Consider the following 22,042-nt stretch of genomic DNA (forward strand, 5'->3'; position numbering starts at 1 on the left):
GCTTAGAGCAGTCTGCAAAACAAACTCGAACGACTTCTGGACTCTACTATCAGGTCCAACAAAAACAAGTACTAACAACGTCCCAGAAGACAGATGGCTAAAACACTTCACAAAATTATTTGCAGAAACTGAGCCATCGGAAAAAAGACCACCAAAACCCGCAAAAAGTAAATGGGTGGCATGTACGGAGGAAGAGATTCGAAAGAAAATCACTAAATTAAATAACTCCCGTGCACCAGGTCCGGATGGAATCACAAACTTACATCTCAAACAAGAGATGGAAACTTGGGCCCCGTTAATTACAGAAATCTTTAAAAGATGTAGGACAACACAATCTATTCCGGCTACATGGCAAACAGCTAACATTGTTCCAATTTACAAAAAGGGGCTGAAGGATGATCCAGGAAATTACAGACCTATCTCACTATTGGAAGTGCTGGGCAAACTCTTCGGATCCCTGGTGCTAGAGAAACGCCAAGACTGGCAGAAAATGGCAATTACAGCAGATCCCCTGCAAACAGGCTTTGAAAAAAATCTAGGTACCGCGGTCAACATTATGATGATCAGTATTCTGAAGGCCAGAGTCTCCGAGGGCTATCCAACAATCTTCATAGCATCGATCGACCTGGTACAAGCCTTCGACCGTGTAAACAGGAGAAAACTATGGTGCAAACTGGAAAAACAAAGGTGCCCAACTTCACTCCTCAACCCTATCAAAGCGCTGTACAGTAACACCTCAATCAGAGTTCGCCTGAACGAAGCTGGCCTACTATCAGAAAGTATACGAACAGCAAGAGGAGTCAAACAAGGATGCCCTCTAGCTCCGGCCCTCTATAAGGCATACATGGCTGACATAATGGATGCAGAAATCGACACACACTCCTTCCCTCCAAAAATAGGAGAGTCGAAAGTGACAAGACTGCTCTATGCGGACGATATCCTTCTGTTGGATCAAACACCAATCGGACTGCAGCGCCAACTAGACAGTCTTGTAAGCTATCTAAAGAAGAATGACTTGGATCTGAATACTGCCAAAACTAAAATCATGATCTTAGAAAAATCATCCAGGCCAACTAAAAGACCACAATGGTTTGCCAACTCAGAGAAGCTGGAGACAGTGAAAACCTTCACATACTTAGGAGTGAAAATATCTCGCAGCCAAATAGAACTATCGATGCAAGAACACCTTATCTTAAAGATGAATACATTGGCTGCACAAGCAACACTCTTGGAAAGGAAATTTGGAAAATTCACCATCCTCCCAGTACTAAAATTTTTCAAAGCAAAAGTCACTCCAGCACTAACTTACGGGGCTGAAGCAATGCCTCATCTTCCTCCTACACTGTGGAAAAAATTGGAAGGCGCGTTTTGGCGCAAAGTCTTGCGACTACCCAATTCAACCCCAACAGCAGTAATCCGAAGAGAACTATGTCTTCAATCACTGGAATCAGTAGTAATTAGAAACGGACTCCTGTTCCTGGGAAAAATTTTAAGAACTCCACGGCCTACTATTCTGGACATCATCTACCAAGAAATGACGAACCAAAAAAACAACATGATGACAAAATGGTACAAAAACCTATTACAGCACTCAGAGAAAATCGGATGTTCGGAATGGGAGATAGAACGCACCCCAGAAAAAATCAAGAAAAAATTAAAAATCTATGATTGGATCGAGACCTTGGAAAAAGCAGAGAAGCACACATCACAGTGTCACCACACAATCAACATACAAAGGATAGACGAGACAAGGAATTATTTAAAACAATTTCCATACAAACCTCTGCGTATAATCTTTCTGAGAGCACGTCTGAATATTCTAAAGACGAAAGAAATCTTATACCTCAGAAAACAGGTTCGAGATAAAAACTGTCGGTACTGTGACACCCTAGAAATCGAAACAGTGCAACACCTACTTCTTTACTGCTCAGGTACAAATAGTCTCAGAACGACCTACCTACGACCACACAAAATGAAACATCTTACCACCAGTGACGAAGATTGGTGGAACATGCTAATGAGTGGAGAATCCACAACATTGACAGTAGCAACAGCCACATTTTTCGAAGGTCTAAAACTGGAAGAAAAACTAAGTCGAGAGTAAACAAAGAAAAACAAAAAACATGGATTTTAAAGAAAGAAATATAGAAAAGGGGAGAACTTTAATTTCACCAATCAAGGATTCGCAATAGCAATGCCCGAAAAACAACAGCCAACAGAAAGTTTTTGCAAAAATTGTAAAACAATTAAACGCAAAAAAAAAAATAAAAAAAATATGCCCAGTCCCAGCGCTGGAAGCGCCGGGCTCATAATGCTTGGGTGGACTTACCTGCAGCAGACCATGCTGCTTACTTGCCTGCCAGTTGAGCCTCTGATCCTCTTCTGTTTGGAACTACTTTTCCTGTTGGGTGGGACAGGAGCCACTCCCTAGGTTCAGAACACTGGAACTCTTCTGGAAAGCAGGAACTCTTTTCTTACCTAGGCGTGGCTGTGGAAGGAGACGCCTAAGCACTACAGGAGGCTATTTAAACCACACCCGATGGATGAATCTTGCTTTGCGTTATTCTGCATCCTCTGCAGCAGAACGCTCATCGTGTCTTCTGCATCTGATCCTGGGCCTAAGGAAAAAGGCTTACCATCCTGAATCCAGTCTTCAGCAACACCTATAAAGACAAGAAAGAACAGGTTAGCATTACGGTCTTCAGTGACAGCGCTTCACTTATTTGATCCATCGGCTGTCACCAACGCCTCGCGCTGCATTCCGGCATCTGAAAGACAAAGGCTTACCTACTCTTCGTGCGCTCCGGAGGTCTTCGCACTGCATTCCGGCATCTGAAAGACAAAAGCTTACCAACTCTTCGCACTCTCCGGAGGCCTTCGGCGCTGCATCCCGCATCTGAAAGACAAAACAAGGTGCGTTTAAAGACATTGGGGAACTTTAATACTCACGTGCCATTACTCCTTTCCACATCTAACCCAGTGGGTATTCCGGCACCCTGCAGCCGCTCCGAACTTGTACCTGCAAAATAAAAAGACAGTTAGAGCGCATCGTGAAGCAGGCAACAAGTGCTTACTTACGTGCTTCCAGGCGCTTCTATTCATCACACGGGCTCCATCTTCAACTCACTTCAGCCCGTCATCCGCCATCGCCGGAACCCTGCAAAGCAAGAGACATCATTACTAAAGACTTCTAAAGACATTAGAATTACTCGAAACTTACCGTTCGGGCAGTAAACGACGGACAGCAGTCCTCTGAAGTCAAGAGGCCTGCTCCCCTTATCCAGTGAAGAAACTGGTTACAGCACCCTGCCCCGAGGCAGATGGAGAGCACGGCGTTCACTTACCTAAGGTGAGAGCGTTAACCTTTGGGGTTCTACAGGAGAAGAGAAAGGGAAGAAGAGAGAGACATTCAATAACCCAGTTCATTAATCCCATATTTTCTATCTGCAGACATCTTACCCTTCGAGCCAGACATACAGTGCACAGAGGTCCAGCCCAAAGAGCCAGCCGTGTATTACACATCACCTTTGAAGATACGGTATATGCCCAGTCAAGACCGGCGCCTCTACGGGAATCAGGTGAGCGTTACACAAATGCATGGCATTTCGCAATCATGCTTCTCTGTTGTGCTAAACCAAGTGCTGGATGCACTACTGAAGCACGCAAGTGCCTACATATCCCTACCACGGACACCACAGGAGGCAAATGGCACCAAAATAGCATTCCATGCACTGGCAGGCATGCCCAATGTAATTGGTGCCCTCGACTGCACCCACGTAGAGTTGGTAGTCCCACATGCCGTGGAGGTGGTGTACCGCAATCGGAAGCTGTACCACTCCATCAATGTGCAGATGGTGTGTGATGCCAGCCAGATAATAATACATTGCTGTGCCAGATACCCAGGATCTAGGCATGATGCCATGGTGCTGCGGAACTCCTCACTACCCCGCTACATGGAAGGGGACGTCGTACGAAGTGGCTGGCTTTTAGGTGAGTCTGCCCTCTGGACCATGGGAGGAGAGGGATGGGGGGGTGGCTACATGCATATGCAAGGGGAATGGACCCTGGGCCATGGGAGGAGACAGATGGGGGGCTGCATGCATATGCTAGGGGAATGCCCCCTGGGCCATGGGAGGAGAGGGATGTGGGGGCATGAAAATATCTTGAGTTATCCCCAGCCACACAGCCCTTACATGTGCGCAGATAATGGACCTAGCCAAAATGCATGGAGGCCTGGTGGTTTAAATGTGCAGGCCCCTAAGTCATGTATGTCACCCAAGGCTCGCACCATGGCTTGGCATGTACTGTACAGGGCTGATAGTCATGTGGATGTGGCTGCCATTGACGGGATAGTGCATGTGAACTTGAAAGATGTACAGGCTGAGCACATATGGCAACTGAGCATTATCCTTACACATACCTCCTTCTGCTCCAATGCAGGTGATGCTGGCTATCCTCTGAAGGCGTGGCTACTCACCCCTGTCCAGGAATCCGCAGAACAGGCACAAAGAGGACTTCAATCGTGCACATACATGCACACGTGTGGTCATTGAGCAGACGTTTGGCCTGTTGAAGGCACGGTTTCACTGCGTCAGAAGGTCGGGAGGGGCACTCATACACGGGCCTGAGAAGGTGGGCAAGATCATCATGGTTGGTGCAATGCTGCATAACATGTGCATCCGGCGGAACTGACCCCTGCCACCTGACTTGGAGCTGCCACCAACTCGTGAAGTAGAAGGAGAGGAAGGAGTAGATGTTGGACATAGGCCAGGACGCGATACACTTGAGGGTCGCGCAGTGCACCAATCGGTCATAGATCAATCATTCTGATGTACTGGGATGCAAAGGGGGCCATGTTTTGGGAACTGTGGGCACTGGGTGTGTGGGTATATGGGCATTATGAAGCAATACATTGACAAACACCAAAGAAGCAATGTCCACTCATGTGATGTTTTGTACACAACAGGTGTTTTAAAGTGATGTTTTGTACAACATGATTTAACACTCCACGCCCCCATACAACCCTCCCCCCCACACACACCCTCACACAACCCCACACCCCCATACACACACATTACTACACCCACCACCACCCTCCCCCTAACACCCAAAGTCAACAATGGCACAACATGTGTCTGGATGTAGTCCTAAAGAGATTCTGTAGGGTGGCCCTGCTACTGTGGAGCCCCCTTCGGAGGTTGGGGTTGGATCTCTGAGCGCCGTGCACTTTGCAGGGACATGCGCACAGGGCTGGTCTGCCTGCAACTCGCTGGCGTGGTCGATGCGGATGTGCCAGATGGTTGTGTCCCTAAAGCCGGAGTTTTCCGCTGCTCCTTGCTGTCAGCAATCCTGGTGAGGATCTGTCCCAAGGCATTGAATCCATCCCGCACTTGCTGTGCACTTGAATTGGTGGCCTGGATTACGGCCGCAGTGCTGCCGCGGATGACATAGCGTGTTGTCTCCCCTTCAGCAAGGTACTGTTTTACATAGCCTTGCATCGCCTCCTGCCGGCCCTCCATCCTGGACAGACGTCCCTCAAGGTCCCGTATAGCAGTGTGGGTAGTAGTTGGTAGGTTACGTGGTGATACTGCAGGCAATAAGGGGCTGTGCAATGTCAGAGACCACTCTCCATGGCTGCCCTGTTTGGATGAATCCTGACGACGGGTGTCCTGTGGGGTGACCTGCGGGCTTGGGGTTTGACCTACAGGCTCTGAGTGGACGACTCCTGCATTGCTGTAATCGTCAGGGTCAGATTCCTCGTCGACACTATGCTATGCCGATGCAGCCATCTCCCCAATTGTGCTTGCAGCAGCGGACTGTGTGCCATCATTGTCCATGCCAGATGTGTCCTCAGCCTTTGTCGATTGTGTGTCCAGGGGTGCAGGGGCAGGTGTCTGCTGGTCCTGTGTGGGTGGCAGTGTGGCTGGTAGGGCACTGGTTGTTGTCCTGCGTGCCGCTTGGCCCATCCTTGGTCCACTCGAATTAGATGGTCCGGTGCCATCAGCTTGGCCCCTTGCCCTTTTGGCTGGTGTTGTGCATTGTGCACTTCCCTGTGCTTCTTCGGAGTCTGCATCTGTACCTGTGGGGGACAGAGAGTGGCAGGGCACCAGTGATGGTGGTGCTTGCATCATGCATGCGTTTGTCTTTGTACAGTTGGTGCCATGTGATCAGTTAGATGCCTCGCGTTGCAGCGGACTGGGTACATGCAAGGTTGGGGGGTGCTGTTTGCAATCATGCAGGTGTTCACATGTACACCATGGTGGCAGCTGTGTGTTGTGACTTGTGTGCTGTGTGACACGTGCAGGTCATCTGTATGTCGGGTGTGTATTCGTGTATGGGCGCGGCATGTGGCATGCATTGCGATGTGATAGTGGTGGGCCCAGCATGTGTATATGGATATGATTAGGTGTGCATGATGGGCCATGTATTGGCTGGTGTTGCTATCATATTTGGAGGTCAACGGTGATGATTAGTTGTCGTGTGTTTGTAGGGACACTCACCTTCATCTGCCGATGTTGGCATGCCAAACTCAGCTCCACCAACTCCTTCAATTGACTCCACATCTATTACTGAGCTGCAAGTCTCCTCCAATCTGGCCAATTTCACTGGTGAGTGAGGTCCTCCACCTGTTGCCAGCCCCTGGCTCCGATTGGCCGACAAGATGTTCAGAACTCTCAGCCTGAGGTCGTCCCAGCGCTTTTTACAATCGCGCACTGTGTGTGCGGTGGTGCCGACTGCACTTACTTTCGGAGCTACTTCTTCCCAGATGGCCTTCTTCCTCAGCTGGGCTGGACGCCCGAGGTCGCTGCAGAATACCACATCAGCCTTGGCCACTAGGGTGTCAGCTAACATGTTCAGCTCTGAATCGTGGTTTACGCAGGCGGGTAGTGCCTTTCTGGGTAGCCTTAGACATTGGGCCTCATTACAACTCAGGCGTTAAGGGTTAACGCCACCGTTAACCCTTAACGCCTGATTCTGATTTTAACGCCTGCTTTTAGCAGACATTAAAATCCATGGCGCTAACCTGCCATGGTGCTAATTACGCCGCCGTAATTTACGGCGGCGTAATTAGCGCCTTCCCCACTCCCATTATGCCCTATGGGGCAAAAATGGGAATGGGGAAGGGAAAATGGGAAATGGGGATTTACCGCCCCACTCACCTTGGAATGGGGCGGTAAATCCGCCATCCACCATGGTGTAAACGGAGTTTACACCATGGTGGTAAAGTTGGTGCACTTAGCACCAAGGTTGTAATGAGGCCCACTGTGTCTGTGGTGTGCTAGGAGTTCTGGTGGTGAAGGTCCAGTATGTGGAGGATGGCAATGGATTGTGTTTTTGAAGATGGCCGCCAAAGCATTTCCTGTTCTGGCGAGATGACGTTACTTCCAGGTCCAGTAATAACGGGCCCGTTCTTAGCACTATGTTAATAAAGGTACCGCTATTTGGGGGTTGCAGAGGGCAGATGTGTTATGTGCACATTCGTTGATGCTGCTATCTGGGGGTTTGAGGGTCGTTACCGGCATGCCGCGCACTCGTAATCACCCGCTGTTTGCAGGCTGAGCCAAGACGGACATGTTATTACCGGCATGCCATTAAGGGCTGATTTTTAGCGCCAACCTCGTAATGAGGCCCATTAAATTCATAGGATTAAAAAAGGTCACACTAGGAAAAAGAGGAGGTGATAAAGAAAAGCTCCTACGCCAAGAAGAAGCATGGATTCCGATCTGTAGAAGTGGGTCTCAACACGGACAATGAGATGGCGGTATTTCTGTAATGACTATGCCTAAAGAGACAGGATCCAGAGGTCCCGTTGAAACATACTGCCCTAAAGACCATTCTGTGAAACGCAACTGTGTTATAACTACTATTTAGCCCTAATATTGGCATGAAGAAATATATATATATATATATATGTATATATATATATATATATATATTACATGGCCACGGTAGTGGCCATGTAGTTATGGTTAAGTTGCTGTTTCCATAGGAAGAGCACTTTTTGGGCGGCTTATAACTTCGCTCTCCCTGGACGGATCCTCACCAAACTTTGCAAAAAAAGTAGTTGGGCCAGTTTTTGCAAAGTTTGGTGAGGATTCGTCCAGGGGGGGAAAAGGTATAGGGGAGGTCCCAAAACTTTTTTTTTTCCAATAGACTGAATGGGAAAAAACTTTGCGCACGGCTACAGCCCGAACCGCTGGACGGATTTACACCAAATTTGCGGCAGGAGCGGCGGCCTGGTCCCAAAAGCGTGCTTTTGTAAATTTGGAGTAAATCTGTCCAGTAGTTTTTTTTAAAAATGACTAAAATGTAAGGCAAAAAAATTAGTGATATCTTCGTTCGCTTCGCGGACGGACTTCCCTGTTCGTTCTGCGAACAGCACCCCGATTGGCCCATGGGCTTGCGTCATGTCCGCGGACATGCGACGTGTTCGCTGATTGGACGGCGAGGGGCGTGGAGCGCGTCAGATTTTCTGTGGCGCCCGCCATCTTGTATTCGCAGTCCACCGCGTACAGCGCAGTGAAACCTGGATAAAAAATTGTATTTAGTGCCGTGTGTTGGTGTGTAAGAGTGTTTGGGGAGGGTGGGGGAGTATGAGATAGGTTCAATGCTTTGTTTTTTTATGTGCTAGACCTTTTTGTTGCGTTCGATTTGTCCGCGGAGAACACGGCTGTTCTGACATTTTGTAAATAAACTAAATGGTGGGGTGTTTAGAGGACGGAGTATGTGTCATTTTTGTTCGCAAGGAAGGTAAAAATGAGCTATGAACACTCGCGGTGTACTTAATTGTTCGTAAATACACAAACTGGGGGTGTCCCAGGACGCTGTCCGTATTGTAATCTGTCTAGTTGAATGTGTTCTAAGAACACTCGCAGTGTCCCGAAATGGTTGCAATTACACAAAATGGGGGTGTTCTGAGAACATTGTTTGTATTGTTCGTTGTCAGGGTGAAAGTGTTTTAAGTGCACTCCTTTTGTTCGCTAATAGTACAATTTCCTAGGGGCGTCAACCGACTTTTTGTCCACTAAAGAAACGATGAATCCGGCTGGTGTGCGTCGACATTATGTGATAATCCTATGACTGGCGCTATTGACCTGGCTGACTTGCTTTTGCGACACTAAATCATATCTCCCACCACTAAGCCTGATATTATCAAAGCATTCATATTCCCCGCCTTTCTCCGTGACGTTACAGGGTGCGTAATGAAACGCGTCCAGTCATCTCCAGTACTACGCGACTTTACACAGAACCCGGAAGACAACACACATTATGTCACAACACAGCGCGCCACAATTCAGAATATGAAACTGTGATTTAAAAGCAAAGAGCAAGATTGTAAATGTTGTAAAGTACATTTATTTGACATCAAATGTTTAGAGAATATTCAGCAATTTGCATTTGTCTTTGTTGTCGATCCGCAGAAGTTCATGTTGAGACACGCGATGTTCCTTTGCGGTACAGGTTACAACTCAGTGCGCCACAATTCGGAATATGAAACTGTGGTTTAAAAGTAAACAGCAGGATTGTACATTTGGTAAAGTACATTTATTTCACATGACATGTTTAGTGAATATTCAGCGATTTGCTATTGTCTCTGCTGTCGATCAGCAAAAGTTTATTTGGAGCCACGCGTTGTTCCTTTGCGGTAGATAGGCTGTTGGTTTATGATAAAAGCAGTAAAATAGTCTCTCTGATAATCGGAAGGTTGCTCCAACAACGAGCCATTAGACCACCGTATTGGTTGGTATGTTGTTTGTAGCCGCTAGTACTGCGTAAGGGCATATTGGTCCTTGGCGATTGTCCCATAAAATGGTGAGGGTCATGAAGTTGCATATTTGGACTTGCACCTGGCAGTTGAAGACCCCATCCGCTTGAGTCTGTAAATCGTGACATAGACAAAACGGGGCCACGTACCTGTTTTAAAAAACATATATTAGTCTCACCAGCCGATCTTCATTAAAAATCATCATTTTATTTATTAGGGCATGAAACTATTTTCTATCGAAGATAGTGCAACAGAGTATGTTAATAATAAAATAATAATATTTTCCCATTCATATAGCGCTAAGAACTGTGAGGTATCTAAGCGGTGCTTATTATTAACCACGGTGTGTGGTGCTCATTTATCGACCACGGAAGGATGAAAGGCTGAGTTTGGGCTTGCCGGGATTCGAACTTGCGTTAGCAAGCTGTGCACGGATGTCAAAGCGAGCGCTGTACTCGCTGTGCCACTTGACAGGCTACAGTGAAGTGGCACAGCGAGTAGAGCGCTTGACCGCCTATAGATGGTTAAATTATTTATATTAACCCACTCTGTGTCGTCTGCCTTTTTCAGAGCCCTCTAAACGACAGGGGATCAATTCGGCGGTGATAGTGCGCGGTAGAAAACATTATGCCACTTTCAACGAACAAGTTCAACTTCAGCGGTCTTTAATGCTACGCTATTGTAATTATATTTGGTATAACGTAATGTAAAGGGTTACTTACAGTACAATTGCAATTTCCATTCTCTACGAGTGGTGCAGTCCGAAAATACGACTCTGCGTGTGCCAACGATCTTTCGCATAGTATGTGTATATGTAAAAGTGCTTTTGTTTCAGAAATTTCATCTTTATCTTCTCTTACGTTTTAGCAACACTCCTTCAAGAGAAGTCTTTCATCACAATCTCTGTCTGTCAAGGTCAAAACACAATACAACCTTATAGTCTGCTTTGTGAGCCTCTGCGGGGCCCGAGAAAAAAATGAAGCAGCTGACCTTCACTGTGAACGAGCATAAATTCTTACTTTGCAACATTCTGTGTAAAGCCATCTGTAGAAGTTGGTTTTTGCACGCCATGTTTGTATATTGTTTGCGTGATATTAAAAAAAGTTTGTTTAAAGGACGTTATGGTTCTAAGTACAGCCGAAAGACCCCTGAAAATAGCAAGTTATGGTAAGCTATGAAAAATAACTCGCGCCAACACCATGCACTGCTAAAACTAACACCCAGGACATCAAAGATGACATCGCAAATGTCATTGATGAAATCACTGATGACATCACATGTGTATGTACTTTTCATGGAATTTGTGTACTAGGGATTTTCATTATAATGTTCCGAAAAAAGTGTCAAGGATATTGCAATAATTATCATACCGTTATTAGTGCTTTGAACGATGCATTTATATCAATAAATAGCATTGTATTATGGGATTCTATGTAGTATACTGAGCTGCTAATGGAGAAAAATAGCATTGTGTGCAGAGTACAAGATAAAAGTATAATATTTGTAATGTTAATATGTAGAATAATGAAATGATAATTGTCCTGAAATGTTGGAAAATTCACAAAATGGGGGTTTTCTGAGGACGTTATTCGTATTGTGTGATTGCTTAGCTGTATGCAATGAGGGAATGGTACAGAGAGTAAAGTGGACGCCGTCCGCGGACACCGCGGCTGTTCGTGGACAGGGCATGGTAAATCCGGGTTTTTCCAGGAAATCCAACATAGAAAGAAGACTGTACGGATCAGCCAATCAGATGTCGAGGTTGTGGATTTGTGTTGAAAGAGACTGTGTGTGGTGAAGATGGCAGAAGTGGAGAAAGTCAGGGTATTGGTGCTCGGAGATATGTTTGTGCATGGTTTATAGCAGTACGCTGAATTCAGGCATGTTGCAAAGAACTTTGATGTCAAAGGAGTGGAGGTGGTGTGGAGCACTGTGCCTGATTGCAATGTACAGGGAATTGTACAAGTTTGTGCGGATATGGCCACGATGAACAGCCCGCATGTGGTAGTTTTGCACTATGGTGCTTTCCATTTGGGCAACGTCAGTGCCCCTACTTTGTTGGCTGATTTGGAACGCTTGGTTCAAGCCGTAGTGAAGATCCTTCCAAATGCGAAAGTAATTTTTTCTGGATTACTACCTAGGGCAATATGGGACAATAGTTCACTTTTTTGTCCTCAGCAAAACATTGCTAGGTGTGTCATCAACCGAGGCATGTGTGCCTTCATGCTTAGAGCTGGTATGTTCTTCTGTAACAATGAGAATATTGATGCCAGTAATGCTGTTAATTTTAAAGAAGATGGCATTTCTTTATCTTTTAGCGGAAATGCCTTTTTATTTTGGAATGTAAGGGTTGCTTTGGAGAAGGTTATGTGAAGATTTTAGGAGTAAAGTAAGAAAAAAAAACAAGAAAAAAAATATAAAATAATAAGTGTCTGTCAAGCATCTGTAAAAAAAAAAAACCGCTCTTTTCAGAGCCAACTTCAAAGGGGAAATGGGGCACACTATTTAAATTTACAATCACCACGCTCAGATTTTCGATGTGTCCACGGACATGGCGGTAGTCCGCGGACATGAAAATCACTACGAGGGGGTTAGTATGCTCTATGTTACATGTCAGGGATATTATGGTTAAGTTGTGTTACTAAAAACCTATGAAATTCAGTGAAAAAACTTTGTTAAAGGGACGTTATGGTTCCAAGTAAAACCAGTTATGGTAACATAAGCAACCATAACTCGTGCCACCGTGCACTGCTAACACTAACACCCAGGACATCAAAGATGACATCACAAATGTCATTGATGACATAACTGATGACATCACATGGCTGGCTCTCCCTTTTTATCCTTTACTGACATATCGAAGCCACATAGTTTTCTACAGTAACAGTCAGGAAGTAAAAATTGAAAAGGTACTATATTTGTAGACTTGGGGTCCTGTCACATCATATATGAAACATGTACATAGCGGAAGATACAGGCTTGAAAGAGAGGAATCCTTTCTGTGCATTAAGATAATCATTATGGTTATCAGCACTTTGTCATAGTTTTATTTTTATTACTCTACCTTCCTTCTATATGCTCATATTTGTATACATTATACTCACTCTCCATAGAGTGAATGGGAAAAAAATTTTGCTCGCGTCTACAGCCCAAACCGCTGGACGGATTTCCACCAAATTTGGACCAGGAGCAGCGGCTTGGTCCCGAATGCGTGCTTTTGCAAATTTGGTGAAAATTCGTCCAGTAGTTTTTTTTTAAAATGACCAAAAAGTAGGTAAAAAAAAATTAGTGATATCTGTGTTCGGTTTGCGGATACACTTCCCTGTTCGCTCCGCGGAAAGTGTCCTGATTGGCCAATCGTCTTGCGTGATGTTCGCGGACATGCAAAGTGTTCGCTGATTGGACGGCGTGGAGCGTGAAGCGCGTCAGATTTTTCGGTAGCGCCCGCCATATTGGATTCGCGGAGGTCCCCGGACAGCGCGGTGAAACTTTGTTCAAAATGTGTATTTTGTAGAGTGTGTTGGTGTGTAGGAGTGTTTGGGGAGGGTGGGAGTGTGTGAGATAGGATGAAAGTTGTGTTTTTTATGTGTTAGACGTTCTTTTTGTGTTCGATTTGTTTGCGGACATCACGGGTGTTCTGAAATTTTCTAAATAAACTGACTAGGGGGTGTTCTAAGGAGTCAAAATGTGTCAGTTTTGTTTGCAAGCAAAGTGAAACTGTTCTAAGAACACTCGCGGTGTCCGGGGAGTGTTCGAAGGTGGTGTCCTGAGGACGCTGTCCGTATTGTTCTCTGTGAAGTTGAATGTGTTCTAAGAACACGCGCGGTGTCCTGCAATGTTTGCAAATAAACAAAATGGGGGTGTTATGAAGACGCTTCTAAGAAAACTCGCGGTGTCCGGGGAGTGTTCGTAGGGGGTGTCCTGAGGACGCTGTCCGTATTGTTCTCTGTCAAGTTGAGTCTGTCCTAAGAACACTTGCGGTGTCCTGAAATGTTCGCAAATAAACAAAATGGGGTGTTCTGAAGACGCTTCTAAGAACACTCGCGGTGTCCGGGGAGTGTTCGTAGGGGGTGTCCTGAGGACGCTGTCCGTATTGTTCTTTGTCAAGTTGAATGTGTCCTAAGAACACTCGCGGTGTCCTGAAATGTTCGCAAATAAACAAGATGGTGGTGTTCTGAAGACGCTTCTAAGAACACTCCCCGTGTCCGGGGAGTGTTCGTAGGGGGGGTCCTGAGGACGCTGTCCATATTGTACTTTGTCAAGTTGAATGTGTCCTAAGAACACTCGAGGTGTCCTGAAATGTTCGCAAATAAACAAGATGGGGGTGTTCTGAAGACGTTTTTGAGAACACTCCCGGTGTCCTGGAATGTTCGTCGGGGGTGTCCTGAGGACGCTGTCCGTATTGTTCTCTGTCAAGTTGAATGTGTCCTAAGAACACTCGAGGTGTCCTGAAATGTTCGCAAATAAACAAGATGGGGGTGTTCTGAAGACGTTTTTGAGAACACTCCCGGTGTCCTGGAATGTTCGTAGGGGGTGTCCTTAGGACAGTATCCGTATTGTTCGTTGTTAAGTTGAAAGTGTTCTAAGAACTATCGCGTTGTTCTGAAATGTTCGTAGGGGGTGTCCTGAAAACAGTGTGCGTATTGTTCGCTGGCAAGTTCAAAGTGATCTAAGAACACTCACATTGTTCGCGGACATTAAAAGTTTCCCATAGATCATAGTTGAAATGTTTGACTCTATGGATGTGATATGCTGCGGTGGTTGTTGCCGGGGCATAGAGTCTTGGGTGCATGGCCATGGCATGGTCAACCATATTTACTGTTACTTCGCAATATTTATTATAATTGGAAAAAAACGGAACCCACACGCTTCAGGTGCAGGACTGAACATTTCAAGTGCATAAAATTACGTATGGCCAAAGGATAATCTTACTTCAAAAACCTGGAGACACAAATAATGTACACCGATTTGAACGCGCCGTAACCGATGCGATAAGACTGTTTGGAGACTATGGAGATAAGCCCCTACAAAGTGGTTAGAGAGATGAAATCAGGTACATGATAATAATATTAGAATGCCACTATTTGGCAATGTTCACGTTCACAAAGGAACAATATTCTATTTACTTATGAGTGGGGTCGCAACGCCTCTGAACGGTTACGACCTCACTAGCGATAAGACATGGCATTAGCATGCAGAACACAATAGAAAAAGCGACATTCTAATTGGTTTAACGTTATGCTCGCGCATCGATTTAAAGCAAAACATGTCAGATGAATGACAAGCTTTGCGTCCACTTGGCCACAACGCCTTACTAGACAAGAAGCACATTTATATATAAGAAATGCTTACATTTTTACGCAGTCCGCGGTGCCCTAATAAATTTGGAACCTGATAAGAATAAAAACGGAGAACTAATCTAAAGGAAATTGTAAACCATAAACAATGTTAGCAATGTAGCAGTCAGATTAAAATCTGATTCTTTGACTATATTAACTCCTAGGAGGGATAAACCTTTGACTACCACACATTTTCAGACGAAAGAGCTGCAAGACAAACAATTAAATAACCAAATTGCTTGGTAAGATACATATGGTGATTAATGGGATGATATGATATGGCCCCTTAATAAAGGGCTTTTCACTAAATTTACACCAGAACTAATGGAGACCATTATGTTTTTTTTCTCTCTTTTTCTCCCTATTTTTTTGTTTTGTTTCATTATTATTCCTTTATTTGTATTTTCTTTGCTTTTCCAAATGGTATTGGTACCCATATGTATTCTTTCTTACCCTACAATCCCCCCTTTTCCCCCTCCCTCATCTCAGTGACAAACAACTACTCAATGCCATTACAAAATGCTTTTGGATTTTATTTACTTAAATATGTGGATTTGATTTGTTTTATGTTTCGTTCATGGTACATGATTTGCTGAAATTCCTATGTTGTAAATACAGTGTGCATGAGCCCTGATTGAAAAAGGTACAAGTATGTGCCGAAACACGTGTCTCAACGAAGGGCCAGCATGTTGAAATAAAAAAGCATGTATTTTGCAAAACAACAACAACTATAGCATTTCAGTAATTATTCAAGTGGTGTGGCCAATGTGTGAAATAGTTTTGTTCTGATTTTTCAAGTAGTAGACATATTATTATTATTTCAAATGCCCATTCTCAATGAGTTCTTTGCCAGTTACCTCATTTTCAATTTAATTTCAGTTAGATTACACGAAAGTGTGCTTTATGGTTTAATATATGATTTATCTGCACCTCCTGGAGGGTGCAGTGACTAATCGGTCGATACAAACCTAGAAAGTATCTAATGATTGAAGCCACAGTTTGGAATAAGACACAAGCTGTTTACACGGTCTCCTGCTTCATCAAAACCTTGTGCTCTTCTGCCGCTTCCCGAGCCCCACCACTGCCTCTGGGCCAACTGATCTGAAGAGGCGCCCCCTCGTCAACTTGTCGGTTCCGCTAGCAGCAACTGACAAGTTCTGCTCTGGAAATAGCAAAGCAGCACTGCACCAAGCCCAATTTTCCTTTTCCATGGTGGCCATCTTTAGTGTGTGGTTTAATTAGTCTCAAAGTACGGGTGGCATAATCGGAGGGATAATTATTTCTGAATAAATCATAGCTCTCAGTACAACGGTTTGTGAACTTGTGTTTTTAGTTAATCTGTACTGGGTGGTAACGGTCTGGGGACTATGGTTAAGGGCCCTCGTTACGCTCAGGCCTAGTACGCCCCTTCACATTCTGGGAATCCAGTGATTATTGCTTAAGTGGTATACCACATACAAATGCTTTCTTTTTCAATGTTCTTCTTAATTTCTTTTGACCTTTGATTTCATGTGATGTTTTCTCACACCTACAGGTTCCTGTTTGCTGTCAAAATGGAAAGGCGGAACCAGTCTACATTTACAGAATTCCTCCTTTTGGGCTTTTCTGATCGTCCAACGCTGCAACTTCCTTTATTCATTCTGTTTTTACTTATGTACCTGATAACATTATTGGGGAACACTTTGATAATCACATTGGTGTACATCGATTGTCGTCTGCACGTGCCTATGTACATCTTACTTTGCAACTTGTCCTTCTTAGATGTCAGTTACACTTCAGCCTCACTTCCCAAACTAATGGAAATACATTTAACGCAGCATGCGATCATATCATTTGCTGGGTGCATGACACAGATTTATTTCTTCTCCTCCTTTGTAATAGCAGAATGTTATATTCTTGCCATGATGGCATTTGACCGCTATGTGGCAATCTGCAAACCTCTGCATTACACCGTTATCATGACTAAGAGACTCTGCTTTCTACTTTCGTCAGTCTCTTGGACTGCCGGTTTCTTGAGCTCGGCAGCACTTACAGCTTCGGCATCCGGACTCTCCTTCTGCTTTTCCAATGTGATCAACCACTTGGCGTGTGAGTTGAAGACCCTCATGAAGCTTTCTTGCTCGGACACCAGCATGCTTGAAACTGTGATTTATGTAGAGGCAGTGGTCTGTGCATTTTCCCCCTTTACTTTAATATGTACCTCATACTTTTTTATCATATCCGCCATAATCAAAATCCGTTCTCAAGAAGGTCGCCGGAGAGCGTTCTCTACATGTTCTTCCCACCTCACGATTGTGAGTTTATTCTGTGGGGTCATGCTTTGCATCTATGGGGGACCAACCTCAAAAGGTTATCTAGAAAATGAAAAGGTACTGTTCTTGCTGTACGCCACTGTGATTCCAATGCTGAACCCCATCATTTACAGTCTTAGGAACAGAGAGGTCAAACGCGCCCTGATGAGGATGAGGCAACAGGTGCTATTGAACGTTTCACATAGGGGTTGCAGGAGTGTCTTTCACTGAATGAAACAGATGCGCTTGCCTCGGAGGCAACACCCGCGCACCCGTTCCTACTGGACTGGGAACATGTGATAAGTGACACTGACATTTGAGACTATGCATCTTCATTCCTGCTGTTTATTTCAAAGGAACTAGTTAGCAGAATGACCCCATGCAACATCCTGTTCGAGGCACAAAGGTGACAAATAGACCTGAGCGTTCTGATCCCTGGGCACGAAGTAAACTCTTGAATTTGCAGGTCTACCAAAAGGACACATGTACACAGTGAGACATCCTTTTGACTCCCAGCTCTCTGCTAAGGACCCGAGCGAGGACCCAAACAATGAGGAGGAGGAGCCCACCATTGGTTCCTTAGATCCACTCCACTGTTGCTGGATTTTAAACCGCTCTCCCAGCCGAATAGGATTAGAACGTAGCAACAGGCAGAGTGGGCTGTTCCCTGTTGACGACCCAACCAAGTACCCGAACGAGGAGGGGCGGAGTCCAGACTAGTTCCTTAATTTCACATTGCTGTTTCTGGATACTTAACGTAGCAGAGTGGCAGGTGGGTGGACTGTTCACTGCTGTTCTCCCACTGTTTCCTTGCTGATCCTCATTTGCAGTCCTTAATTGATGAAAAAACACATGAATTGGTAGAAGGTTATATAGGGGAACTGGTATGGCACTATGCCCCGGGTCCGAATGGGGTACCGGAGATGTTTATAAGAGTAATCCAGGTCTGTGGGCTAAAATCCTTACAAATATGCTTCATTCTGTGGTATCAACATAAAATGTACCCTGCTATATTGTTAACAAGTGTTCCTATTTTTTCAAAAGGCAATCGTTTGATGTTTGAGTGCTATAGACCCATCTTAATAAGTGATGTTTCCCAAATATGTATTGTATAGCAACATGTGTAGGTTGATGAGTCAGACACAATCTCAGATCCTCAATTGGGATTTATCCCTTTTTTTGGAACTAGTGAACAGTGTTTAACTCTTTCCCAGATAATAAATAAATACGTTGAAGTAAAGGGAACAGATCTGAATCTGGCTTTCATGGACCTATCCACAGCCTTTGATACCGTGGACAGGCCCATGTTGTGGACTATTATAAAATCCCTAGATATAGATCTTCATCTGTTTAGCCTGATTGCACAACTTTATTTTAATGCATCTGCTTTGGTTTTGTATAATAATGCTACCTGTAGAACAAAGGAATTCTGCATAGATTCTGGAGTCCCCCAAGGCTGTGTAATAGCCCCTCTATTATTCAACATATACTAAAATGGCTTGATAGATGCACTAGTCCCTGTTACACCAGTTGCTGCCCGATTGGGGTGTCGCTAATTCCTCCCTGGCCAATGCCGATGATGTTCTTTTGATTGGTAGTTCAGCAAAGGCTTTGCAGAAACTGTTGGTTGGGTATAAAACATTCATGTCAAATCATAGAATGAAAGTGAATGTAAAGAAATCAAAATGCATGATTGTAAGAAGAAGATGAAAACATGTGGTAAATGTTATGTTGGCCGGGAAGAGCTTTAGGAAGTTGAATCAACTGAATCCACACAAACCTTGCCATGGCCTCCTCATCAATGGTGACAAGCATGAGTACTTCAATGGGGTGGACGTTGAGCCCAAGGAGGCCCTCTTCCCACGCAGGCAACAGCTGCTGGCATCCCAGGCCTCTGCGCCCGAAGAGGAGCCAACAGAGGAAGTGTGCACTACGTCAGAGGTGAGATGCAGTGATCCACTCCAGCTGTGGTGGGCAGAGCACATTTGGGGGCCCCCTTCATGGAGCATACACAAAACCCTAGGCCTGGGTGCTCTGCTGAGGCGGCAGTGTGGCTCTCACTAAGCCGTACCGTGTGACGAGGGGATTAGAGGAAAGGAACCCCGGCTTTTCAAAGGGCGCACATGGCACGCAGGGCCTTGAAAACAGGTATGCGTTGCTAGCCTCTCTGTGCTGAAGGCAATGCCTTGCTGGCACGTAAGCATTGCCTCAGCCAGTAGGAGTATTCTGCTCACAAGAGAAACGCTGGAAGGAGGATACAACATTTAAAAAAAGGAAGTTGTGAGAGCAGAGCTCCTCTTCAGCGTGCAGAAACCAGCATATGGAAATCGATGAGGCAGAGTGCGCAGGAGAGTCTTGTGAATGCGAAACCATTGCCCCAGCCAGTATTGGCATAGAGACAACAAGGAAAAGAAAAGGAACAAGAGAAATGAAAGGATAATGGGATCAGGAGAATTTGCATCACATTATTGTTTGAAAATGAAGGCTGCAGGGATCCCCCAACACCCACTGTTCCTAGCTGAACCGTGTACCCCCCAATTAAGTGGGACAGATGGAGGAAAATGTTCTAGACTTACATTATATGATTATATGATATGATATGATATGGCATATATAACCCGCCTATGCCCAAGTGTTTCAAGGCGCGACACAGCAAGGGAGGGGGAACAGAGGGTATACAGAGACAGCAATCCTACTAGGCCAAGTGTCATTCAGAACGTGCAAGTGCAGGGGAAGAGGAAAAGTGCTGAGTGGGAGGTGGTGTGGACAGTGCAGTACATGGGCTGATAGAATAAATAAAAAAACAATAAAGGAAGTAGGGCACGCTGGTGGCAAGTGCAAGGTAAGTGCAGATATCAGATGTCAAGTGCTGGTGGGGGACTGTAGGGATACAGAAAACAGTCCCCACGTGAGGGGGTTGCAGTACAGGTGTGTAACTGGCAGGGGAGTAGAACTGGGCCCGAGATCAGAGGGTGGCCAGGTAACCAGTACAGTTTTAGCCAGGAATTCAGCAGGAGAGAGGAGGAGAGAAAGCAGAAGCACAGAGGAAGGTTTTGAGGTGCTTCCAGAACCGCAGATCATTCTCCTCAAGTTTCAGGGGGGCCGGGAGGCTGTTCTAGAGGGAGGCCTCAGCCGAGGAAAGAGATCTGCCCCCAGCTCGTTGCTTGGGGAAGCGATTGACCCTGAGGGAGTTGGAGGTGGATGAGCGAAGAGCTCGAGAAGGAAGATATTTAGGAAGAGAGAGTTGAAGTTATAGAGGCCCAGGCCCCAGAATGCCTTGTGGACAATTCAGAGGGGTTTGAACTTAATCCTCGCAGCCACTGGGAGCCAGTGCAGAGATTTCAGTCCTGGAGAGATACGATCCCTGGGCTTGAGACCAAGGACAAGTCTTGCAGTCCTGTTCTGGATGAGTTGCAGAGGGCAGAGAGTAGAAGCAGGCAGATTTAGAAAGAGGTTGTTGCAATAGTCCAGCCTAGAGGGAAACAGAGCTCTGGAGACAGTGAGCTTCTGGGGGAGGAGAGGAAAGGAAGAATACCTCTGAGGAGGAACAGCTGGTAGTGTGACTTCTTAGAGACGTCAGAGATGTGAGGAGAGAAGGAGAGTGTGCAGTCGATGATCCTGAGGTTTTTAGCCTCGAAGATGGGAGCAGGAAGAGGGCCGAGAGAGGCGGCCAGAGAGTGACAGGAAAGGAGGGAGTGGGTGTGCCGATGAGGAGAAAATCACTCTTACTGGCATTCAGGCAGAGATCATTGGCAGCACACCACTCCTGGATTGCGGACAGTCAGTGACGAGAGATGGAGAAGAGGTGGCCGAAGGTAGCCTGAAGATGAGCTGAGTGTCATCCGCATAGCACTCAAAGTTGGGGCAGAGAGTAGCAATGCAGTGGGCATGAATTGCCAGGTATTGGTTGAACATTCTCGCAGTGGTGAAGGGGAGGCAAGTTTACACCAGCAAGGAAACAGGTCCTCTTGTTCACATCTGGGCACGGAGGGGCGTAGTGTTTTTGATGGTTTACCAGAACTTGAAGGGATTGCAGCTGGTGACCTGGATGATTTTTGGTGAGGCAATTAGACATTGCAAGAAGATTACAAATCTAAGTGTGAACTTTGAACGCCACAGGTTTTTCCAGAGGCGTAAAGAACCATTAGAGTCGGTCGAACGTTTTGTGGCTGTACTTCGCACTCTCAGTCATACCTGCGAATTTGGATCTTTGGCAAACTCTCTAATTAGGGATCAACTGGTAAGGTCCACTAATTGTATTGAAGAACACAAGAAGCTGTTGGCAAAAGATCTCTTCTTGGAGCAGATGCTGGAACTGACCCAAAGTATAGAACAGACAGCTCACCATATGAGAAATATGAAACTTGAACAGCCTAATGTGTTGTAAAGAACAGAAATGAAGGTAGCAGGGAATTGAGGTGCTTCACATGTGGCAGCATCAGGCACCTGTCTCCCAATCTGTTCTGCCTGGGCCGGAATGCAACTGTAGTAAATGAAAGCATAACTGTAATTTTGCTCAAGTATGTAAGGAAGGGGGAGTGAACGCCATGAAGCAGGCTCCACCTAGGGTGGAGCAGGACGTGGCACAGCTGTCTCAAACGGAGTCCAAAGGAGGAAATATCCGACATGCGTTTCAGATTTCTGCA

This window comes from Ambystoma mexicanum, chromosome 3p, assembly GCF_040938575.1.
Source record: "Ambystoma mexicanum isolate Mex_15411 chromosome 3p, UKY_AmexF1_1, whole genome shotgun sequence".
Lineage (NCBI taxonomy): Eukaryota > Metazoa > Chordata > Amphibia > Caudata > Ambystomatidae > Ambystoma > Ambystoma mexicanum.